General features: G+C 41.0%; 1 long non-coding RNA gene and 1 other non-coding gene across 2 annotated transcripts in view; both read right to left on the reverse strand.

The window, feature by feature from the left end:
• The window catches only part of LOC134472005 (uncharacterized), a 71,867-nt gene that overhangs the window by 36,840 nt on the left and 9,935 nt on the right, over positions 1-25,092 (reverse strand). The gene's annotated exons all lie outside the window — the stretch shown is intronic.
• On the reverse strand, positions 5,100-5,234 carry LOC111753800 (small nucleolar RNA SNORA70). Its single transcript, XR_002788583.1, has one exon. It is a non-coding gene; the product is annotated as a small nucleolar RNA SNORA70 (small nucleolar RNA).

Below are 25,092 nucleotides of genomic sequence, written 5' to 3' on the forward strand. Positions count from 1 at the left end.
GAATGATCACATTGAGATATTTATAAATAAATGCATGTAACTTGAGACCATACTCATAAGCGAAATAAATCAAACTCACATGTATAAATACCATATAGTCTCCCTAGTGTAAGAAATGTAAGAGTACATAAAAGTTTTTGGTAATCATGATTCCGCATTACTTTGTTTTGAAGCCTTATAATGTTTGCATTCATTAGTTGGAATGATTTTATCCTGGTTTGTTTGGTTTTATTATCTGTGATAATATGAACAGCTATTTTTAAGAAAACAAGACATTATAATAGCCAGTGCTGATTTAATATCATCTTACTCTGAAGTCTTACCATGCTTTTGTTCTTCTGTTTCCATTGGGTCTATCATATTGTATCTTACTGGATTTTATTATGTGTGATAGTATAAGCAAATTTTCTATGGAAAATGAGATAATATAGTAGCCATTGTTCATTCTCTGTTATTTGGTTCTGAATGCCCTGTAATATTTTCATTCTCTTGATTGGTTTTATACTATTGTTATGTTAGATACTATTGTATATGAAGTTATGCTCAACTATTTCAAAGAAAGAGACATTATGGTAGTTACTGTTAATTACGGGTTGTCTTGTGAAATACTGTGGTGCTTACATTGTTCTGTTCTGATCTGCCTTGTTATGTCCTCTTTTGTCTTAATCTCTTTAAAACAAAATTAAATTAAATTAAAAGGACAAGTCTGGCTGGAAAAAATGGAGAACTGGCGTGTTAAAGAAGGCAAGTACAAACACAATCACTACTTTGAGAGTTTTTTTACTAAGAAGATGAACAAACAGGAGATAATGGGGTTAAGGAAGATAAACATTATAAGATATATTTGAAAACTGATAGAAACAACTCAATAAAAAAGGAAAAACTTTTTCTTCAGGAAAAGATGAATAATTGCAGGAATGAAAACCTTGGGAAGGAAGACAAAACAGAACCCAGAGTACAGCAGAAAGATTTCCTCCAGCGGTGACTGTGGCAGGGCAGCTTTGGTCAAAGACAGAAGGCAAAATCGAAACTACTTTGAGCTTAAGAAGTGAAACAAGGAACCAAAAACAACAAGTAAAACAAAATTACTGGTTCTCTCTAGGTAATACAGGATCTGGGGAGCGTTTTATTTTTCTGTTCTTTATACATTTTGACTTGCAAATTTTCTAGAAGAAATACTTAGTGTCATAATGAGAGAAAAAGAAAAAAATGAATAACAGAAAAGTGAAGTCAGCAAGTATCTCAGAACTTGACGAATCCCAGGGAATAGAGAAGGCACAGCCAGCATCTCTAGACACAGAAATGATCCTTGTGGGAAGATCTTGCTCATAATGAAACCATTTTCTCCTTTTTAATCACTAGTCCTATCTTACTGGATACTAGTGTGCTCTAAAGAAGATAGTCCAGTATAGCAGGTCAAACACACTAGCTAAGAAGAGTGTCTACACTCACTGAATTGTTCAGTAGTGAGGTTGGCACAGGCAGATTCATGAGGGTTACAAATAAGGTATCACAACCAGACGAGGCTCAGAAGTCTAGGTAGACACACACATCACCTACAGAAACATCTACCGTCAGTCAGCCACCCCTCTTGGAGTCTCAGACTAGAGGTCTTGGGGCAGGATGGGCTTATAAGAACAAAGCTAAGCCCCGGCAGGGACTTTTCTGTTGCTCCGTTTAACAGCAGCCTCAAATCATGAAGCTGGTAATCTTCAGGTGAGGTTCCACATCGCTATGCAGACACACTCAGAGCATTGAGAGAAGATGATACCTGTCATTCATCTTTGAACATCCCCTCATTTCCAGACCATTGGGCTCTCGTGTGTTGTAACTTAAGGCTTTTATAATCTCACAATGACTTTATGAGCAGCACAATCACATTACACTATATCAGACAAAAGTCTGATTCTAAGGCACCAAGTTTTTAAGAGAGATATTTAAAATACAGTTTATCTAAAACTAGTCCTTAGTATTTCTTTGTGTTTTTAAATTAATTGACTTTATTTTTTTAGAGTAGTTTCAGAGTTACAGAATAACTGAATAGATAAGTTCCTGTATTCTTAACCCACCCACTACTGTTTCCCCTAGTATTCACATTTTGTGTTAATGCAGGACACTTGTTAGAACTGGCGAATGAATACGGGTACATCATTAATAATTAAAGCAAGCATTACATTAGCATTTAGTGTTTGTGTTGCACAGTTACTCAGTTTGACAAACACAAGAGGTCATGTATCCACCATCACAGTATTATACACAGTTTCTACTATTCTAAAAATGCACTTCTCCAGCCCTTAGAAACCATTGATTTTAACTATTTTTATAGTTTTGCCTTTCTCAGAAAGCCATTTAGGTGGAATTAAACACTATGTAGTTTTTCCAAACTGGCTTTCGTCACTTTTTAGTAATACACATTTAATTTTTCTCCATGTCTTGGGGAGGCTTCATAGCTCATTTCTTTTTAATACTGACTAACATAATGTCTGGATGTAGTACGGCTTGTTCAGTCATTTATCTATTGGAAAACGTTTTGGTTGTTTCTAGCTTTTGGTAATTGTGGATAGAACTGCTACAACACTCACATGCAGGTCTTTGTGCAGGTATGTTTTCCACTCAATCTGGTAAATAAGAAGGAGCACAACTGCTTCGTCACATGGTAAGGTCATCAATGTTTAGCTTTGTAAGAAATGCTAAGCTGTGTTCCACAGTAACTATACCATTTTGCATTCCTACGAACAGTGAGCAACAGTTCCTGTTGCTCTACATCCTTGTCAGTGTTTGGTGGTTTCAGTGTTCTGTGTTTTGGTCATTCTAATAGGTGTGCGGGGATAGTTGGTTGTTGTTTTAATTTATAATTCCCTAATGATGTATGGTGTGAAACAACTTTTCATATATTGATTTGCCATCTGTCTATCTTCCTTGGTGATATGCCTATTCAGGTCTTAATCCTCTTCTTAATGAGGTTGTTTTCTTATTGTTGAGCTGTAAGTGTTCTTTGTGTATTTTTGGACACAGGTCCTTTATTATATATATTTTTTATTCATACCAGGGATCAAACTCATGACCACCTGCTTGCAAGGCAGGTGCTTATGCCGCTGAGCTACACCCCCAGCCCCTATTTAATATATTAAGAGCCTCAGAAATTGCAAGTGGTTCAGGCTTCCCTCAACCACCAAGTAAGTAGAGATGGGATAGATAGTACAATTACAAAGTCTTGTACTTGTTTGGGCATGAGACGTACATGGCTCTGAGCCACTCAGATCAGTACTAATGGGAATAAGGAGCAAAAAGAAATAGTAATATTGCCATATCGTACGTGAGGCATAAGGCATTTTACATGTCTTATTCCACAGCCATCTTAAGAAGTAGATCATACACAGGAAAAAGCCATCAAACCTGTCTAGTGTCAAACACATTAAACAAACTGTCTCGGGTCATACATCTGTTGCATGATAAAACTGGAACTCAAACAACTCCATGACATCAGCAGGACAATGTAAAGCTAACCTGTCTCAAAGCAGATTCCACCAGGAATGGATGATGTGCCAACCCTGCACGCAGAGTGAGCTGAAACTCAAGCTCACCAGGCAGTGGTGAGGTCTGAGCTGCTCTGCTGTCAGGCGGAGGGATTACTCACATTAAGATAATCCAGGAAGGCTCTTTGGTTTGAAGTAGGATCCCAAGAGACAACTGGGGATACTGAATCTAATTCTTAAAAAGAAAAACAAAAAAACAGGAAAAAGTTAAACATTGCATTAAGACTCCTGGTAAACAGACTGAGAGCCAGCCAGAGGATGTGAACATCTAGGGAATAGATCACAAATAAAGAAAGCCCACAGGGACAGCTATTCAAGCCACAGAGAGGGAGCTGGAGAGATTCTTGAGCTAAGAGGATTCGCCACACGATTCTCAGCCCAGGGGAGCAAAGCCCACTTCAGCACAGGCCTTACTCTGTGCCTGGTTATGGTTTCAAGTTAATTGTTGTCACAGCCTGCTATTAAAAGGAACAGAAGGAAACCTCAAAGAAGGCAGAAACTCCAAACAGAAACAAAACTGTATGCCAGGGCTCAGAGACTGAGCTGAGAGCCATTACCAGAAAGAGGACTCAGGTCAGGGCTGCTGGAGGCCTGAGACAGTTCTGACCTGGGATTCCTGAAACCCCTCTGACATTAGAACCGACCCAGAGGTGAACCTAGGGCTTAGCTGAAAGGTGTCACCAAGTGGGCCCAATTTTAGAAACAGGGTCATGGTTGAGCTAGCACATCTAAAGAAAGCGAGGTCAATAGACTTTGCACAAATTAGATCTGACAACCTAAAGTTCCAAACTCCTTCAGGACTCAGGTGCACTGTGCTTACTGCAATGTAAAGTTCTTGAGAAGCAATATATAAAATGAAATTTTGCAAATTCATTGATACTTTGAGCTGGGGTAATTTGGTGTTTAAAGAAAATTATTCTTCTTGTAAATCTGGTTTTAATCTGATTTCCTTCTATGAGAGCAATATATATGCATATAGTACAAACATTTATTTCCAAAAAGTAGTAGTTGCTATTACTAGTATATCTAGAGTTTAGCAAGGTTTAAATTCTTTTCCTAGAATATATATTCAGTAAACTGAAGCACATTGCCTAAGCCAGTAGTTCCTACACCTGACTGTACACAGAATTAAGACAGGAGTTTTTAAAGAATACAGATTACTAGGCCTCACCAATTAAATTCTCATTCATTCGTTCATTTGTTTGTTTGCTTATACATAGTTAAAATAAGATTTATTAATGACCTTGCTTAGCAGAAGCTTAGAAGAATGCAGAGTCCACTATTCATCCAAGTGACCATGAGGGGGTGAATTACATTTAACTTGCGAAGGCACTGCTTCTTTGAGATGCAGATTTTCTGAGAGCCAGCATATTTGAACTTGGCCATGCATGGGGCCTCAATCATATGTTCCTCATTCTGCAGCTTGGCCCAGATGGAAATGATGACTTGTCCAACATGAATCCTTGCCACTGTGCCGTGGGACTTCCCAAGGGCATGCTGACACCCACATGGAGCCCAGATTGCAGATTGCTCGAGATCAGAGATAACAGCCCTCACTGGGCAGCGCTTCTTCAAGGTCCTGTAGGGCAACTCACACAAGCAACAGTCAGCAGACACAGCTAGGGGCTTGCTATTTTGGGGTCACTGTACCCTGGGTACCCACAAGAAAAGGAACCTAGTTGGCTTAGTTCACTGCATTGAATTTCCAATTCAACAAAAAGCATAAGAATGCACCAATGGCTCCCCAGCAGGACTAGAGGAGTTGGAATTCCTCCTGCAGCTACAGACTGCAAGCAGAGGGAAGTTAATCCAGCAGTGATCTGCTGCTACACTCACAGGTGCCCCTCCTCCAGTGCCAACAGGAGAGACATTTCCTGCTTGCTCTGAGCACAGTAATCTCATGATAGAGAGTTATTGGCCTAGAAAGGTGGTCTCAGAGCCAAGGGACAGCAAGCTGCTCTTCCACCTGCTGTGACAGCAGGTCCCTGGCCTGCAGTGTACGTCCCCAGGTAAAAACAAATACTATTAGTGTCCCCCAGGCAGGTGATCTTGACCTAAAATTCTACTGGCAGGCCTCATCCTCACTCACTTCATACCTAAAAGTTTTTAGAAGGTCTTGTGGTGAGTAGAATAACATCCGCCAACACCCCTTGACATCCACATCCTACTCCCCAAAACTGAATACATTAGGTCATATGAAAGAAAATGGTTACCAATTGACTGACCTTGAGATGAAATTATGCTGGATTATCTGGTGGGTCCAGTGGAATCGCGAGGGTGCTTAAAAGCAGGAGAGGAAGGGCAAGAGACAGCCAGAGAGATAACAGCATATGGAGAACTTGGTGCAGCACTGCTAGAGACACGGAGCCATGAGCCAAGGAGTGTGGGTGGCCCCTAGAAGCTGGAATATGTTTCTGCTGACACCTTCATTTAGCCCATTGAAACCCATGCCAGAATTCTGGCCTTCAGAACTGTGAGATTACTTGGGTTGTTTTTAAGTCACTAACTTTGAGATAAAACTTTTTACAGCAGAAATAAGAAACTAAAATAGAACTCATTAATACTTTTTTTTAGAATGCAAGAAAAAGGAAAGATAATTTAAAAGCTTGACAGACTTCTCTTTTGTACTGCAGGGCCCTGCAAGTCATTGCCAATATTTTCCTTTTCTTTTGTTTTCTTTTCTTCGAAAAGACAAAGAAATTTCTATATCTCATGAGCACAGGCTTCTTTATTGGACTAAGATTTTAACACAGTTAAAGTAGGATTGTGGCAAGATCCAGGACCCATATTTTGAAAGTCTCCCTAGGCGTCTCTAGTAGGCAGCCAGGTTTGCAAACCACTGATCTAAGATTTCAGTTCTAGTCTACATAATTATGAGGTGGCTGCATGCTTGGAAGATGAGTACTAGCAGATTATAATTAACCTGGGAGAACATAACACCTGTGGTGACTGTGAGGCTTAGGCCTGATGGCACAACACTTCATTGTGTGACCTGCGTAATGGAATGGTGAGCACGCACATTATATGTGGATGCTGTTCCAGGACAGAAAACAGACCGAGAGGGTGTTTTAATTAATTAATGAAGGCTGTTAGGACAGAGGACTTATTGATTCTAGCAACAGGTAACAGCAAGCTGAAGGAGTGGAGAGTTACTTTGAACTGAGTGTAGCTCAGTGAAGTCAAGTGCAGAATAATGCATTCTCTGTAAAAAGGAAGGAAATAGCACAGTAACAAACAGAGTCAGGGAAGACTGCAAAATCAGAAAATGATGCGGAAATAAGACCAGTCACAAAGTAGGGTTTCTCTGGGGATGCAGCTGGGTTACGTGGCCTGAGCCTCACGAGGCCCTGAAATTCAGTCTTCTGACAGTTTGGTATCTGATAAAGATATCCATTTGTTACTATAGTTACACATTGCATGCCACAATTTTATAATCCCATTTTCCAACATCTGTTTTAATGAATTAGGAACGTCAAACAATAAGCCCGTTCGTCCAGGTGTCTCAGTGGTGTGGTGGATCAGATCTGTTTGGTCCTGCAGTTTAAGAAGCTGGCATAGATACAAGGATACAGGTACAGGAGGAACAGCGAGAGTGCCCAGTGAGCAGAGATGGAGGAACTGAATCCAGAGAGAGCAGAAGATTGACTTTTTTTCCCTAAACATAGTATTAATAGGTACTTTTCTGTTTTCCCTTTTTTCTGCCAGTTATATATGCACATATATTTCTACAAAGACTTTACTCAAAACAATATCACCCAACCCTTCTTCACCATTTCTGCCACACTTTAAATCCTTGTAGATTTTTGTTATCTCGTCTCTAAATAAACATACATAAAAAGCTGGTTTTTCTTTCTTTCTTTCTTTTTTTTTTTTTCCCCAATTTTAGCCATTATCTGGTTTCCCCAGCATAGAAGATTAGGACTTGATGTGTTTCCAACTGCTGCCTGGCCACATACACTCATGCTTCCCCACTCCCCATTCTTCTAATATTGATGTTGTAATGTTGGCTAGATGAATGAATGTTTGTATTTTCCTGGCTATAAGACACTAATTATAGCTAAGCCACTTAGAAAACCATGATTACTTTTCCTTTCCTGAGTATCTTTTTTTGTCACTGGAACTAGTAACTTATTGTCTGTTTACTTCATTTTTTATGAATGTGCTTGCTATTTGTCTCTGTCTAGTCTCAAGACATTCATGGCTTTCGGGCATTATAATTTCACCAGTCTCCAAACCAAAAAGCCTTTTCTGGAGTCTTCCAACGTGTTCAAACCCGTCCCTATGACAGCATTCTCATCTGAGATCTCTCTTCCTCCTCATCCAGGGAGTCTCCGAGCTCCCTCCTAGTTGAACACTAATATCCTGTTTTTTAGTTTGCTCATTGTTTTCAGCCATGTTTGGGGGATTTCCTGAGGCAGGGGCAGGTGATATTAACCTTGCCCGTCTGAAAATGTTTTAATCTGCTCTGAGTCTTTATGGGTTGTTTGAGCTAGGCGTTGAATTCTAAATTGGCAATAGTTTCCTCTGAGCATTCTGAAGTGCACTGGCATCTGGCCTGTAGGGCTGCAGCCACTCTGTCTCACAATCCTTTATGCAGGGCTGTTCATTTGCCTTTTGGGGAGCTTGTAGCATATTTTCTTTGTCTTCACTGTTCTGATAGTTCCCTCTGATGTGTCTTGGTCTGGGGTCAATTCTCCACCTTAGCATGGCATTCATTCAGAAATGCACACTCAGCAGCTGTGGGGAACATCTTTGAATTCTATGTTCTAATGACTTCCTGTGCTCTGGTTTCTCTGTTCTGTTTTTGGTACTCTTATTTGCTTATATCAGACCACCTGCTCTGCTCTCTTAATTTTCTTATCTTTCCTTTTATTTGTCTGTCTTCGTTCTCTTTTACTTACATCTCAGAGAGATTCGCTGTCATTTTCTCTTATTGAATTTTTGTTTTTACTATCGTGTTTCCAGGAGTTCTTATTGTACCCTGAATGTTCTTTTTCCTGGATCATCTCCTTATTTGTAGTTATTTATCTTAGCTTTGAAGATATTAATCAAAGGGTATTTGATATGTTCTTCAACCTACACTATCTCCTGTTCCTTTGGTCTCTGTAGAGGTTTTCCACAATAGCTAGGAAACCTAAATTCTTTATTCTTTTTGAGAGTGGGTGCTAAAAAGCCTAAGGGCAGTTCTGAACTTCTGGGTTTGTTGATCACAGGTTTTACTGTTCCCTCTGGCTGGGCTGTTTGGTCAAAGGACCTTCACATTAGTGCCTTGAAGTTTTCCCTCTTGAAGGAGACCAGGTTCCTCTGACAGGACGCTATTGCGCTGAGGTCTGGAGCACAGAACTCTGGCTGTCTGCACTGTGGGGACAGAGCAGGGGCTCTCACTGGCTATGCACTGAGCCCTTCCATTTCTAGGTCAGCATCCAATCCTCAGCTCTGCCCAGTGCCCCCCAATCTGTTGACTTTCTGTTTTGGCCTCTTTGGGGCAGGCGCAGGCCCGGTTCTGCACAAAGGAAGAAGACCTGGGAGCCCCACTGCTCCCTAAACAAGCTTTGAACCACTCCTGGTGAGAGAATCGACTCCCCGTTTGTAATGTAACCCCCCCCCGAGCTATAGAACAGAGCTGTAAGAAATGTTTCACTCCCTAATTCCTCCTTGAGATATCGGAGCAGGACAGGAAGGAATGCATCTGCTAGTCATTAACCACAAGATGTTCTGTCCTCTGTAAAGGTAAAGATAAGTAAAGGAATGTGCTGTTCAAACGAGACCGAGTTGTACCTGGCACTCTGAGATCAGACCAGGACCCTCAGTCTCCATGGTTACTCAGCCCCAGACCCCTCGAATCAGCATCTGCCAAGCCCTGCGCCGTTCAAAATTAACCAATGCGATCTGCTTTTGTAAACCTGCTTGCTTCCCGCTTGTGCCCTTAAAAACCCTGCACAAATTCCCCTCGGGGCCCTCCGCACTCGTTTGCCTGGAGGACCCCATGCACATGGAAATAAACTTTTTTTTTTTCCTCACCAAGAGTTGAGTCCTTGGGGTCTCTTTCCCTGCGGCGTCAGCCCTAACATCTTGGAGGCCCCAGCGAGATAGCACGTCTCACGGGAGGTGACCTCAACGGCTCTGCGGTGGGTAAGTACGACCGGTCGCTTCTTATTTTTACTCTGAGGATCAATCTACCGGTATTTCACACCCTGAGCCAAACGGCTCCGATCTAGGGGCAATTTTTGTTACCTGTTTTTGTTATTTGTTCTCTGTTCTCTGGTGACCAGGGGACGCCCCACACGGTCTTCCGTGACTCACCGTCTGCGATAGGATTTTCCTATCGGTCTGGGGAATTTCATTCCCAATCTGTGGTCCGTCTGGGCCAATCTGGGGAATTTCATTCCCAATCTGTGGTCCGTCCGGGCCAATCTGGGGAATTTCATTCCCAATCTGTGGTCCATCTGGGCCAATCTGGGGCCCAATCTGTGGTCCGTCTGGGCCAATCTGGGGAATTTCATTCCCAATCTGTGGTCCGTCCGGGCCAATCTGGAGGCACCCCCTAAGGTGACTCGTTTGATGTGAAACTAATGCGTGAGAGTGAGGTGGCCGGCCTGTTTGTCCTGTGTGTTGTGACTGTTGTGAACGGTTATTTGTTGTGTCGCGCGTACGCTAACCACTCTTTGTCTTCAGAACATCATGGGACAAACGACATCATCCCCATTGTCCCTCAGCCTCGACCATTGGTCGAAGGTTCGAGAGAGGGCTCACAATCTCTCCTTACAGGTTAAAAAAGTAAATGGCAGACTTTCTGCTCGTCTGAGTGGCCCACATTCTCCGTGGGTTGGCCACCGGAGGGGACTTTCCACCATCCCCTCATCTTAACAGTTAAGAACATCATCTTCCACCCTGGACGAGAGGGCCACCCCGACCGGGTCACCTACATCTTGGTATGGCAAGACCTCAGGGAGGAGCCCCCACTGTGGGTAAAACCCTTCCTTCCTCCGCCCTCTCCTTGGTTGCCTGTTTAAACTTGTTACTAACTTAGGGGCTTGTTGCCCATTTCTGTTGCAGGATCCATATGGCTTATTAGATTCAAGGTTCATGATAAGAAAAATTATTTCCTTTAGCTGACCAAACTATGCAAAAAGCTCCCTTTGTTTGTGTCTTTAATGTTGTGGCGCCTTGTTTAATATGTAAGACTTCAATTGATTGCTTACAACCTCGGCATGCCTTTTAAAAGGAGTATTTTTTTCTCTCTGGTGAAAATGTAAACATGTACACATATATATGTATATCTATGGTTGTTAAGAGTCATGTCAACTTTGCCAAGTAAAAACCAGGCGGTACTATATTTGAGCCAGTTAAAAGGTTACAGTTTTGTTTTTAAAATACAACATTTTTATGTGGTAAAAAGATATAAAATAAACATGTTTTAGACTACTAAAAGGTGACTTCAAGGGTTTTGTTGAGAGTTTTGATGTTGTCTGAAAAGTAAAAAAAAAGGTAATTGACTGGTAATAGTAAAAAGAGGGACAAAGATAGTGGTCTTCAAGTAAAGGTGTCTGGCTATGCCAGAATGTAAAAAAAGATTAAAGCTTAGTTTGAGAGGTATTATTGTAAGTTATAAAAGGCTCAAGAGGATGTAAATTTTATTTGTCTTGGTTTATAGTACTACAAATAACAGGTTTGACAAGAAGTAAATGTGTTCAAAATTTGACAGTATTAGATCAGTTTTGGTAAAAGTATACATAAGATTGTACTTTGCTACAAAATGTTTCCATTAAAATGAGATTATAGGTGATACTAAAAATACAAGTTCTTACATGTACTGTGAACATCTGGGAGATTATGCAGCACAATTTTGTTACCTATAAAAAAGCCCTTTTTGTTAAAAATATAATTTTAGTAAAATGATGGCCTGCCACGTGACACCCTTGGACAAAAAGCAGTGTGCCATCCAGATAAAGCCGGCTCTCTGATCCGGAATGCCAAAACCATGTTCTCCTTTTGTGCCACCCTGACTGAACATCCAGAGGTAAGGAGGTTTCCCAATATCGCTAGTTGTTCTCTTTGTAACTCAGTCGGCCCCACATGTTAGACAAAAATTACAAAGGTTTGAGAGGTTTAAAAAAATGCCCCTCAGCCAGTTAATAGAGATAGCACAAAAAGGTCTTTGAGAACTAAAAAATTTACAAAAAGATAGCCAAGGTGTTAAAATTGCTCTATGAAAAAAAACTTTTAAAAAACAGACGAGACTTTCTGGGGGCAGTTGGATACTGTAGGCTAAATTTTACTGAAAAGCTTGCCTCTATATGACTCCCATAAGGGAGAAACTCAAAATTCGCTAAACTGTACTGATGAATGTAAACAGGCCTTCCAGCAGCTCAAGCGGGCCTTGACAGAGGCCCCAGCCCTGGGACTCCCTGACGTTACCAAGCCTTTCATCTTGTTCATAGATAAACTCAGGGACATTGCCAAAAGAGTCCTAACTCAGGACATTGGCCCTTAAAAGAGGCCTACCTCTCCAAAAGACTTGATTCAGTAACAGGAGTATGGCCCCCCTGCCTAAGAATACTAGCTACTGTGACAATGCTACTTAAGGAGACAAAAAAACTCGCTTTGGGCAAGTGATTTCTGTGGTAACCTCTCACAGTTTAGAGACTCTTATCAAAACCCCTCCTAAAAAAGGCTCTCAAATGCCAGAATTCTACTGTCAAGCCCTGCTTCTAGACCCAGAGTCAATGATATTCAAGACTTCTTCAGCTTTAAACCCAGCCACCCTTATGCCTGATGATGATCCGGAGGAACAAAGGACACCTCTCCATGAGTGTGCTGACATCCTCGAACTGCAGCAGAACCTACAGGCTGATCTTACTGACCAGCTTTTGGGAAATGCCGACAACTGTTCGATAAAAACAGCTTCATCCAAAACGACAAACAAGTGGCCGGGGCAACAGTGACCGCCAAAAAGAAGGTACTCTGGGTTAAGCGGGTAAAGCCTGACACTTCTGCCCAAAAGGCAGAGCTTGTTGCTTTGACTGAGAGGCTAAAACTAGCCACGGAAAAGAGGGTAAACATTTTTTTTACTGAAGATATCCCTTTGCTACTGTACATATACGTGAAAGCCATCTAAAAATGCTCCACAGATTCTAGATTTGCTGGCAGCTGTCTGGCTGCCTCAATGGGTTGCTATTCCTTACAAGGCTCACCCAATCGAATATAAAAAATAACAACCACATCAGAGGGGTCAACCAAAAAAGTAACTGCTCTGATACTAGTCCTCTGACCTTGTCAAAACCAGTCTACACAAAGAAAGACCTACAGCTAACATCTCAACTTGGAGTAAAGTCTCCCACCCCAAGGGGCTAATACCAGTTACCTGATATACAAGTACGGTTACTGGAGACACTAGAACAGGAGCTGTTATACCGGGCTCGCCAGACTACTCGTTTAAAAAAAACTAAACTTGTAGATTTGTCCAGAACTCAGTATTTTATTCCAAAACTCTACAAACTGACCACCTCTTCGAGCTCTAGATGCCCACAGTGCTTCTTAGTCAACTCAGCCAAGAGCTCTGCGCTGGAGACCACCCGACATCAAGAAATTGTTCCAGGAGAACATTAAAAAGTAGATTTCATGGACATGGTAAAACTTAATTTACAGGGACACCGCTATCTCTTGATATTAATAAACACTTTTACTGGCTGGGTAGAGGCTTTCCCTACTAAGTCTGAGTCAGCCTTAGTGGTAGTTAAAAGGCTATCACATGAGATCATACCTTAATTTGGCCTCCCACTATCAATGGGGTCCGATAATGGCCTGGCTTTCATAGCCCGAGTCACCCAAAAGTTAGCCCAGGCATTAAGAATTAATTAAAACTCCACTGTGCCTATCAGCTACAAAGCTCAGGACAAATAAAACATATAAACCAAAGTCTCAAGGACATTTTAGCTAAGCTGTTTTCAAAAACTGGCGATAATTGGATGAGCCTTCTTCCCTTTACACTGTTAAGAGCTAGATATACCCCATATGTTTCTAAAATTTCCCCCTTTAAAGCCATGTTTGAGAGGCCCCCGCCATTGGTTCCAAGATTGTCAAAAGACAAATTGGCTAAAATTACTAATCAAGATCTTAAGTCCCTACAGACACTCCAACCTGTGTTGGCCTGGATCCACCAGCTGTTTAGACAAAAACACTTAGACCTGCCTTCAGAGACCAAGGCCTCAAGGACTCCAGTCTTAGTTCGATGTCACCACTGTGACTCCCTTAAACCCTGCTGAGAAAGACCTTTCACCGTGGTGCTCAGTACCCCCACTGCCATCAAGGTAACAGGAAAAACTGCGTGGATTCACTACACTCATGTAAAGCCATTGGAAACAGCAGACAACGAGGGACATATTCAGTGGACTACACAACAGACTGGTAACCCTTAAAGTTAAAAATTGACTAAAACATAGTTAGATTATGCTGGTCATAAACTGTTTTAGCTTGCTTGTTTTGATTTTAATAACATTAATGCCGACCTTACACGGCGGCTTTGGTCCCCCTGTAAGCAAAAAAAACCAATTGTTAAAGATCTTTATATAAGAGCCCCCTTCAAGTAAAGCCAAAGTGTTCTCTTTCCGGGAATCAATTCTGCCCTATATCCTCCCTTTATTGGGACCCCTGGCTGGATTCATTATAGTCATGGCTATAGCCCCTTGCCTCATTAACCGAGTAACCCGGTTTGTAAGGGCCCAGATTTCTCAAGTAAAAGTTATGGTGCTACATCAACAATATGATCCCTTACCCATACAGGACCTTTAAGATTAAAAGTCATCCACAAGAAAAAGGGGGGAATGAGAGAATCGACTCCCCGTTTGTAATGTAACCCCCCCCCCGAGCTATAGAACAGAGCTGTAAGAAATGTTTCACTCCCTAATTCCTCCTTGAGATATCGGAGCAGGACAGGAAGGAATGCATCTGCTAGTCATTAACCACAAGATGTTCTGTCCTCTGTAAAGGTAAAGATAAGTAAAGGAATGTGCTGTTCAAACGAGACCGAGTTGTACCTGGCACTCTGAGATCAGACCAGGACCCTCAGTCTCCATGGTTACTCAGCCCCAGACCCCTCGAATCAGCATCTGCCAAGCCCTGCGCCGTTCAAAATTAACCAATGCGATCTGCTTTTGTAAACCTGCTTGCTTCCCGCTTGTGCCCTTAAAAACCCTGCACAAATTCCCCTCGGGGCCCTCCGCACTCGTTTGCCTGGAGGACCCCATGCGCATGGAAATAAACTTTTTTTTTTTCCTCACCAAGAGTTGAGTCCTTGGGGTCTCTTTCCCTGCGGCGTCAGCCCTAACACTGGTTTAGCATGTCTCACCTCACTTCTGGAGCCAGCCCATGCCGCCAGTTCCTAAACTTTCAGGGATTGAAGTTGATTTCCTGAATTCCTCTGGTGCTCTTTTAGGATTCAGTTTTCCTGTGACTGCATCTTTGGCCACACTTCTCTCCAACTTTCAAGATTTTTTTGCTACAGAAAGTTAGAAAAATAAAGTCATTTCTTTCATTTCTTTTTTCCATAGAAGAGAGAAAATGTAGAGGGGTGTGTGTGTGTGTGTGTGTGTGTGTGTGTGTGTGTGTGCATATTCTATCTTCCCTCTTTATCTGGAAGATGGAACATTTACTTTTCATTATTTATCCTTTTACATTGTTTTAATTTTAATCAATATTTTCCAGTTATTAGTTATTGTGATTTTTAAGTTAAGACAATCCAGTTGAGTTTTTTCAAAGAAACTATAAAAGTAGCACATGAGAAAGGAAATAACGATCAGGCTTTATGGCTTTGGGTGCTTCCCATATGCGAATTTCTGCAGGAGCTGCATGTATGTGTGTTTACAAAGGAAAGAGACTATGCCCCTAAATGATACGTTCTTCAACCTACAAGATCTCTTTTTCCTTTGGACTCTATGTAAGTCTGTCAAACAAAGTCTGTCAAAATGAGTCACCATGAGTACTATGAAATTTCTCTCATTACTGTTGGCTCAGCTCAGAAAAGAATTTTAGTTAGGTTGGACACTTCAGTTACCTTCTCATGAGTTCTGTGAAGATGGTGTTTCTTAATTCTTTGTCTGTCCTTATAAAAAAAACATTTTTAACATACTCCCAAATACGTAAACTAATTTGCAAATTATATAAGTCATAACAGTGTCAACACAGTATAACACACTTAGATATCTTTTTATGGAGAAAAGGTAAAACAAAGTTTCATAACAAAATAATAGGAGAGTAACAATGGTCAATATTTTATATTTTGTTATCTTTAAAGTAGCTGCTCAGAGTTCAAGACATGGGCTTAAAAATTTCTCCAGTCAATATTAGCACAAACTATCCTTTTTAATGAACAAAGAAACCCTACTAGTGTAACTGAATTGTGTTGTTCCCTTTTCCATCTGTCCTTTCCCCCTTTATCCATCCTAATTCCTTATTCCTCTCGAACAGTTTCTTCCCATTTCACAATACCTATTGTACATCTTGGAATTTATTTACACTTGCAGTTTCTCACACTAGGGAGACAATATGATGTTTACACATGTGAGTCTCATTTATTTCACTTGTGAGTATGGTTTCAAGTTACATCCATTTACCTATAAAAATCTCAGGTTTATCCCTATTTGTGGTTGAGTAGTCCTCCAATGTAAAGAAAGACCACATCTTTATCCATTCCTTGGTTGATGGGCATTTGGATTGTTTCCAAAATTTAGCTATTACAATTTAGGCAGGTATCTTTTAAAAGGTTCAGTGGGAAAAAAAAATGAGTTTTAATATTTTCCTTCAGTACCCCACTGTATCATCCTTCACACGTGAAATTCTCTACCAGGATGAGTTTTAGAATATCAAGGAAGGTTTTTCAAAAAAGACAAATAGTCTCAACCTGGTCATTCTGAGCCAGAACTTCTGTGTGTAAAGCCCTGGCTAGGTATTTTGAAAAATTTTCCATGCTATTTCCCACGAGCACTTCTGGGTAAGAAATATAACACTAAAGATATAAGAATTAGGGCCAATAAAAAGCTATAAATGGTAGTCAAGGATCTACTAAATGCAAAGAGCAGGCAATTAACACTAGGAAATTTATAGTCCAATTAAATATCTGGGCCATCAGGTGCTTCAGAAAGCTGTCTCCTCCCCCCCCCCAGCTCTACGTTTCCTTCCTCTGTCTTTGTCTTTTCACTATACTTTTTAAATACGGCTTTAGCATACTATTAGCAATGACTATTTCAATAGTCATTGTAGAAAATGTACATTGATATATATTCTATCACTGATGTAGCTCAGTGGTAGAACACTTCCCCAGCATGTACAAGGCTGTGGGTTGATGCATAGCACTGAATAAAAAGAAAAATATATATATAGGTGATATGCACACACAAGGAAAAATAATAAAAATTTATCCGTAGTCCTACCATTCCAAGGTGACAATTACAGTGTTAAATTCCAGATACATTTGTAAGCATATTTAAAGGGAGGAACATATTCTACATGTTGATTTTTTCACTAGGTAATTATATTTGTTTCATGACTATGTGAATGAAAACTTCAACAGAACCAGGAACCATGGCAAGAGAGCTGATCTTCAGCTATCAAAAACCAGCTGGTGATGTCAAAAGCCCCTCGAATCTAGCCAAACTGTCAGCCCTGTCACCAACAGCTGATTCTCACCTTCTTTTTTTTTTTTTTTTTTTTTTTTTTTTTTTTTTTTTTGTCTTTTTCCTTTTTTCCGGTACCAGGGATCGAACTCACAACTGCCTGCTTGCAAGGCAGGCGCTTATGCCGCTGAGCTGAATCCCCAGGCCCTGGTTCTCACTTTCTGACCCTGCCTGGCGTCCAGTCTCTCCTTCTGTTTGCTCTCTGCTTGCTTCCCTTTTCTCTTTTGCTTCTCCTTCTACCTTCATTGCTCTGCACCAAAGCAGTGCTGCCTTCAGGACGGGGTTAATATTTGACAGAATCACACTTCCCTACTAATTGGACAAAGGATGCACAACCAGGAAGTCTGAGAGACAGCTGCACCTTCTTTGCAGTAGGGATTTTCTGAGCAAGTCTGGGCAAGAGCTTTGTGTTCTTGATGACTATCTGTTATTTTCACTTGGGAACCTGAATTAAAATTGCTTATTTGCTTAGAAGCAAGGTGTGGCTGGAGACAGCCCTGGGTGTGCAGAGCGCAGGTAGTCAGAGAACAGTCATTTCAGAGAAATTGCCTTTCTGGAATTGAAACCCGGAGAGATAGAACTACAGTTAACATAAGGTGAGACTGAGAAGGAGGCAGGCTTAAAAATCCGGGGTAAACAGCCGCAACACTTCTACGGGGAGGGTAATCAGGTTCCCACTGGTGTTATAAAACTGCTTACAGAAAACCAGTTCTTCTTGCCGTAGGTGGCAGGCAACTTCGGAAGCTGGTACCTCCTCAACCTGCTGACAAAGCATTTACCATGCAATGAATCCATGGCTAGAAGGAAAGTTTCTGGACTTTGAAATTTCACTGGGATAGCACAAAAGAAAAGAAGCACTCAGAACTACACTACAGGCAAATTGTGATTTCCAGAAACTGTACAAAATTACTGTTTTGGGGCTGGGGATTTAGCTCAGCGGCATAAGTGCCTGCATTGCAAGCAGGCAGTCATGAGTTCGATCCCTGGTACCGATAAAAAGGAAAAAGACAAAAAAAAATTACTATTTTCATTAAATGGAATCACTGCCCCTAAACAACTATCTTCTTGGGAATGAAATTGTCATTGGCATTACTGACTAGGAGAGACTACCTGGCCAACTCTGTTGGGACTCTGTTGTGGACAATGGCTCAAGAACATTAAGTAGAATGTGGTTCATTCCCTGCCTCTGCCCCAACTCCCGCCTCCTCTAACAGTGCTTGCTTTTGGTTATCAGCTGGAGTGGGGTGCAGCACCTGGGTCTTGTAGCTGCCTTCAGAGACAGAAAGTATGCGTTTTAACGGGGTGTGTTAGTCACAGTGGGTGGGACTCTCCGTGTCACATGCAGGCACAGAAGCAGTTTAATAAGCAGTGTAGCATGTGTGCAAGACCAGAAAGAAGGTGAAAACTTTGGAGAAATATTTTGACATAAATATGTCCTGAAAGGATCTCTTCATCTCTGGCCTATGGCAGAGTTCAAACAATCACAAAATTTTGTTTGAGAAAAGCTGGAAAATTACTCTCTCCCTAAAGAAACTGATCTCTACTTGTCAGGAGCCATCACTCGTGACTCATTCCTTTGTGTACTGTGGGCGACCTAGCACTTTACGAGGCCTGTATCAAAAGGCAAATACTTAGGCTAGCCAATGATTTTCCCTGGCATCGGAGTCCTTGGGACGACTTTCGTTTGCAGGCTCCTGATGCCACACACTTCTTTCTCTCAACCCTTATTACGGTTATGACCTTTCCATGGCTTCTCCAGTGCTCTGGTTTCCACCAGGAAGTTGGTGTAGTAAAATTGAGTTTCTACTTTTGTAGGTTAGAAAATGGTTTCCACTGTGGACAATGGTTTGGCTGCCTCACTCAGAACTGATCAGTGGAAAACTAGAAATGTGTGTGTGTGTGTGTGTGTGTGTGTGTGTGTGTGTACACTGCAATGCTTCAGAGGGGTGTCAACCGAGGAGTCATCACTGTCACTTTCTTCCCCCATCCCTGGCCTCCTCCTGTATTTCTCTTTTCTCTACTTTCTCTGCTATTATGTTTCCTGCCTCTTACTCTCCCCTTTGAAAAAGCAAACATATTAGAAATACAATTTGTATATTTACTTTATTACTTTGTGCTTTCTATATATTACATGGGTTTAATATTTTACTTGAGGATGTAGTTATTTAAGTGTGTTGGCCTATTTAAAGTAGATAAGTGACTATGACAGGGAAAATAGGCCCTTCCCTCTACACCAATGACATTGAGAGTGAAGGAATCATTTATCAGGAGCCGAGAGCCACTAGGTCACTTAGAAAGTATCAAAGGGAAACAAGGAGTGAAGTGGAAGTTTGAAAAAACAAAACCAAGGACAAGATCACCCCACCTCCTCGTCTGGCAAAAGAACCAGCTAAAAACTGGGCCGGACCTGTTGCTCTGGTCAACAATCTACCACAGGGAAGTAACAAAGCTTCCCTGCCTAGGATTTCCTCATGTGGAGGTGATCTGTGGATTCCAGAACTTTCTTATAGAGTCGGAATAAAGCATGATGTGTCTGTCCTACCTTTTCCCTGTAAGACACCCTCAAAGTAAAATCAAATGAAAATTAACAGTAAGGATCCCACTAAGACTGAAGAAGCTACTTCAGGGCGGCAAAAGGCACTCCAGATTTTCTAGGTGTTTAGAAGTAGTAGTTTGAAAGACAAAGTTATTCTTCCTTTCAGCTGGCCAAGCACCCTTCTTCCTTTTGTGAGATGCTTCATGAGGAACCCACAGGCCAGCCTCACATCTCTGCTCAGCCACTCAGAGCCCAACTCCGTGTAGAAGGTGAATACAGAATTAACACACTGCCTGACACTTACCCCCCTAGAGCAGGAAAGTGGTGGTCTACTCGCCCCAGACCACATCCATCCAGAGACCAGCATGTGACAGAACCACAGCCTCTGGCCACTGTGTCAGCTGTCTGCAGTTCTTCCTTTCCTTTCTTCTTCTTCTTCTTTTTTTTAAAATTTTTCTCACTTCAAGATAATGACTGTTAAGATCTCACTATCTATAGATCCTGATGCCACAGATAGCTTTAGTCCAGAGAAACTTCTTCATTCTCCAAAAAAGTGGCCACAATGTTTTATTTTACAAGTAGGAAACTTACTTTCTCTGGTACATTTTTGTTCTGTGCAGATATGGTTAATAGACAAATGATTCTGCCTAACAGATAGGGAACTTCATAATAAAGGAGCAACTATCTATGAAGATGAGCACAGAGACCCAAAATAGAGCTCAGTTTTGTATTTGATTACTCTTTTTCTGGTGAAGTTGGGATCAAACCCAGGACCCTGCACATTCTGGGTATATTACTGAGTTATACTCCCAGCAACGTTTGTAGTTTGTACACTCTTTGTCAAAAAAGAAAACAAAAAACAAAACAAAACAAAACAAAACCACTGAAATCAACATTGTCTAACTCAGTTTCTCAACTTTCATAAAAGCTTTTGTGTGCCCTGTCCTGCCCTTGCCACATACAGAAGTTAATAAGAAATTAAACAAAGATCTTTTAAAGCACATAGCAGTATACTTTGCTATTACTTCAAAAACAGGAAGAGCGCCCTTTGGTATAAATGGCAACGACTAACCTAGAAGCTTTCTTTCCAGTAAGTTAACATCTAAAGACAGAATTTTGAAACAGTAAAGATGAATATTATAATATGGAGGCAACCATATATTCCCGTGGAAAAGTAGGACAAAACCCAGAGGAAGCAAAGATTTAATGTGAAAAGAATGTATAAGGTACTAAGGGAAAAAATAGGTAAATTTTTTTGAGTTTTGAAAGTAAGGAAGACCTTTCGAAGTATTATGTAAATCTAAAAACCCATGAAAGACAACTTTGATACATATCAGAAACAAAATCAAAAGGCAAATGATAAAATGGAATTGAGGGAGTGTTTACAACTTTTCTCACTAAAGTGTAACCCCCTTCAGATAAAAAGGAGTCCTAAGATTTAATAGGAAAATACTGCCCCCAAAAAACACAATAATAAAATGTGTAGGCGTTTATAAAAAGGAAATAGAAATAGTTCATAAACATATGAGATCTTTAATCTCACTCATACTATAAGGAAAAGAAATTTCAAATACAGCTATAGATAATTCTTTGCCTGTCAGCTTGAAAAAGGCAAAAAGTGTGATAGCTTACTTTATAATCAAGGCTGAGAAGAAATACGCATTATATCCATTGCTCGTGAGAGTAAAAATTTGTACAATCTTGATAGACGGCAGCTTAAATGCCTTTTGTCTTCCAAGTGTACATAACCTTGACCAACAATTCTACTTGTAGGACTTTGTCCTACAGATATAGCCACATACATACAAAAGGAATTATGGACAAACAAGTTCTCAACAGCTCTGTTGATTTGTACATGGGTTGCCATGCAGATTTAAAGGTGACTATGGGGGCCCAGGGATTTAGCTCAGTGGTATAAGTGACTACCTGGCAAGTGAGAGGTCATGAGTTTGATCCCCGGTACCAAAATAAAATAAGATAACAGAGACTATGGAAGTTTTATACCTAGTTTTATATATGGTAAGGAACAAAGTAATATTTCTCCTTCTGTGTGCACGTGCTTACTCATGTGCATATGCATTTAAGACATTCTAAATATTTATGTATTGAGAATTTTCTGAAAATATACCCCAAAATTTATCGATTTGTTCTAGGAGAGAGTACTGGATGCTGGAGAGGTAGTATCAGGGATTGAACCCAGAGCCTTTGCACTGACTACAGTCTCAGTATTTTTTAAAGGCAGATCTCACTATGTTGCTCCTCCTGTCTCCGTCTCCCAGATGGCTGAGATTATGAATGTATACCACCAAGCTATTGCAGGGATGGGAGATATTTTACTTTATGTCCCTTCTGCATTTTGACTATCACAAATTAAGAATATTAGAAAAAGAAAAAAGCAGTAACACATAAGTTTGAACTTTTAAAAGAATGAACCAAATAGTAAATTCTAAGTTGGGTTCATTTCTCATCAACTTAACAGCAAAAACAAAAAAACATGTGCAGGATTCCAGTGGAGAAAGATCAAACAAAGCCTGATATTTTTCCACTGGATCTCTGTTTTGGGGCATGGGGCACTGATGAAGATTTAACATCCCATTTTTCTCCAACCATAAATATCTCTGATGGGAACGTTTTGCCATTTCTATGATGTAAATATTCCCACCACTGACCATGGACTTGAGACAAAATACATACAATTGGCTCCTATGAGCCAGTACAATCTAGCTGCAGTGTGCTACTGGCATCTGTCCAGTGACTGGAACCATAGCCTTGGGAATTAGCCTCGATACCTGGACATCTCCAGTCTCTTCTCCTTACCCTCCATTTTCCCCTTGATAGCCGCCCACTGTTCTCCTACTGGATAGAAACTTCGTAGTCTGAGAATGAATCTTATCTCCATGGGGGATTTTTAATCATTCTAACATAACATAGGTGCTACCCACTGGTGTGCAAAGATATTTATCCTTTGAGACAACCAAGGATTGAGTTACCTGGAGCTCTAGGTTGCACAGTTGAGCCATTCTGGGATCCCAGTTAGACAAGCATTATTCATCAAAAAGGCAAGGAGTTACAGGCCTAAAGGAATCATGGCATCCATTCCTCTTTACTTGTGACAGAATCAGACTCTGAACACTAAGTCTTAGCGTGTGGTGGTCTCCAGTCCCTAGGATTAGCCCAGACATGGCCTTGTTACCTGATTCCAGCCAATGAGATAGGAAAGCGAGCTTGCCAGGAGCATCTGAGACTTTCCTCAGTGACAGAAGAGATGATTTTTCTTTTACTTGTATGAAAAACAAGCTCTGGATCCACATCATGTTGAAACTTACGACACTGGGCAACAAAGGAACCCGCTCAAATCCCTGGTAAGCAGCTGTGGCTCGAGCGAGCGGTGGGCAACCCAGAGAGAGAACCAGCCAGCCAGCATCTCCCGAGATCCATGCCCTGTTGGAACTTAGGGCGCTGGGTATCAAAGCAACCCACTCGCCTTCCCTGGTAGGCAGCTGTGGACCTACAGGCACACAGGCTGAGAATCAAACATCCCACCCTACCCCACCCTACCCCCGTTAGCAAATGGGAGCCAGAGGTCTGAGCAACTCTTGGGAGAATGACCATATGCAATACAGCAAATATGGGGGATTTCCCTCTACCATCTCTTTGAAGGCAAATATTTTTATCACTGTTTTGCTTTGTTTTGATTAATTATATTGTTCTATTCAACACTCTATTTTGATAGGTTTTATGATGTTCTGCATTTGGTTTGATTTTGCTATACCTGATTGAAAGAACAACTATTGTGAAGATAACGAGATAAACTATGGTACCTATTATTGTTATCCTGGTAACCTGCTGTGAAGTTCTGTACCAATTTCACTGCATTGTCTCGATTGGCTTTTTCTATCTTGTTCTGCTGTATGGTACCACCTTCAAAATTAAAAAAAAAAATCTCTGGAAACTGCTATGGCCATTTCATTAAGCCACCTGAATATGGATCCCTCAAAGGAGGGACAGCCATATAAATGGCCGAATCCAAAGCACTCAGCCTATCTTTGGATTTTCTATGCTGTAAACCAATATATATCCTTACTGTAGAAAGTAATTTGATTAAGATTTCTCTCTCTCTCCTCTCTCTCTCTCTCTCTCTCTCTCTCTCTGCCCCCCTTCTCTTTTCTTTTTCATGTTGTTCAATCTTTAGTAACCTATTTTTTACCCTATTGTGTTTATTTGTTTTATATGTCAACATGGCTAGGCTATGGTGCCCAGCTTTTAATCAAATAATTACCGACATGTTGTGAAGATCTGCAGGTGTGATTAACATCTGCATGAAATGACCTTAAGTAAAGGAGCCCAACTTTGTTAATCTGAGTAGGTTTCATCCAATAAATTGAAAGAGGTTAGGAGCAAACTAAAATTTCACTGAGGAAGAAACATTTCTCCCTGTGGGTTTGCAGCATTGGCCCCTGCTCAAGAGTTTTCAGCCTGCTAGCCTTCTCAGTCAGGCCAAAAATAAGTCTCTATCTGATTTTTTTTTTTTTTTGGTCTTTTTTTCGTTTTTATTGATACCAGGGATCAAACTCACGACTGCCTGCTTGCAAATGGCTTCAGAAATTGAAATTTATCTCTTTTGTACTTATTCAACAGCAGCAGGCAGAACTCCAAGTTGTGGCTTCAGAACTGAATTTGAACACAAACTTTGAAACATTCAGGCTTTGGGACCTTGGGCAGATGCTTCAGTCTCTCTGATTCTCAATTTCCATGTCTTTGGAGTGAAGGTAATGACCTCTGACACTGGTGTAAAGCTCAGAAGACAGACTTACAAGTTACCATTTCACTGTGAGGTTAGGACATGGGGATTAGGATAAGATCTTCACCCCAAATTTGGGAACAGGAAGTGCTGCTGCAAAAGCCATCCTGTTGATGAGCACATAAAGCACAGTGAGGGGACCAGCAAAAACACCAGCTGACAGAACACCTTAAAAATACGACAGCTAGAAGAAGATTGGCAGAAGTAAGGCCTAGAAAAAGTGGTCAGGACATTGAGAGTGTCCTGCTGAAACTCTATCCCACGAGGCCCCAAAACTCACTCATTTTAGGGTATTCCAATCACAAGAATATATCAACTTGACTGCCAAATCTTAATGCCTTTTCACTTTTGAAGCCAATTTTTGGCTTTTTTTGTTTAGAATTCACTTTTACAAAACCTCTCAGATAGTTTGGATTATTCTGTCCTGCTCACAGGGAAGTCTGTTCAAGTCCATTTGGCCAGTAGCTCTACCAAAACACAGCCCACTCAAACATATGTGTTGGGTTATTCCAAGGGTTAGGCAGGACAATCTGACCCAGATGGGGGAGG

Source organism: Cavia porcellus, unplaced genomic scaffold, assembly GCF_034190915.1.
Source record: "Cavia porcellus strain 051 isolate PalLab524CR breed Dunkin Hartley unplaced genomic scaffold, mCavPor4.1 scaffold_21, whole genome shotgun sequence".
Lineage (NCBI taxonomy): Eukaryota > Metazoa > Chordata > Mammalia > Rodentia > Caviidae > Cavia > Cavia porcellus.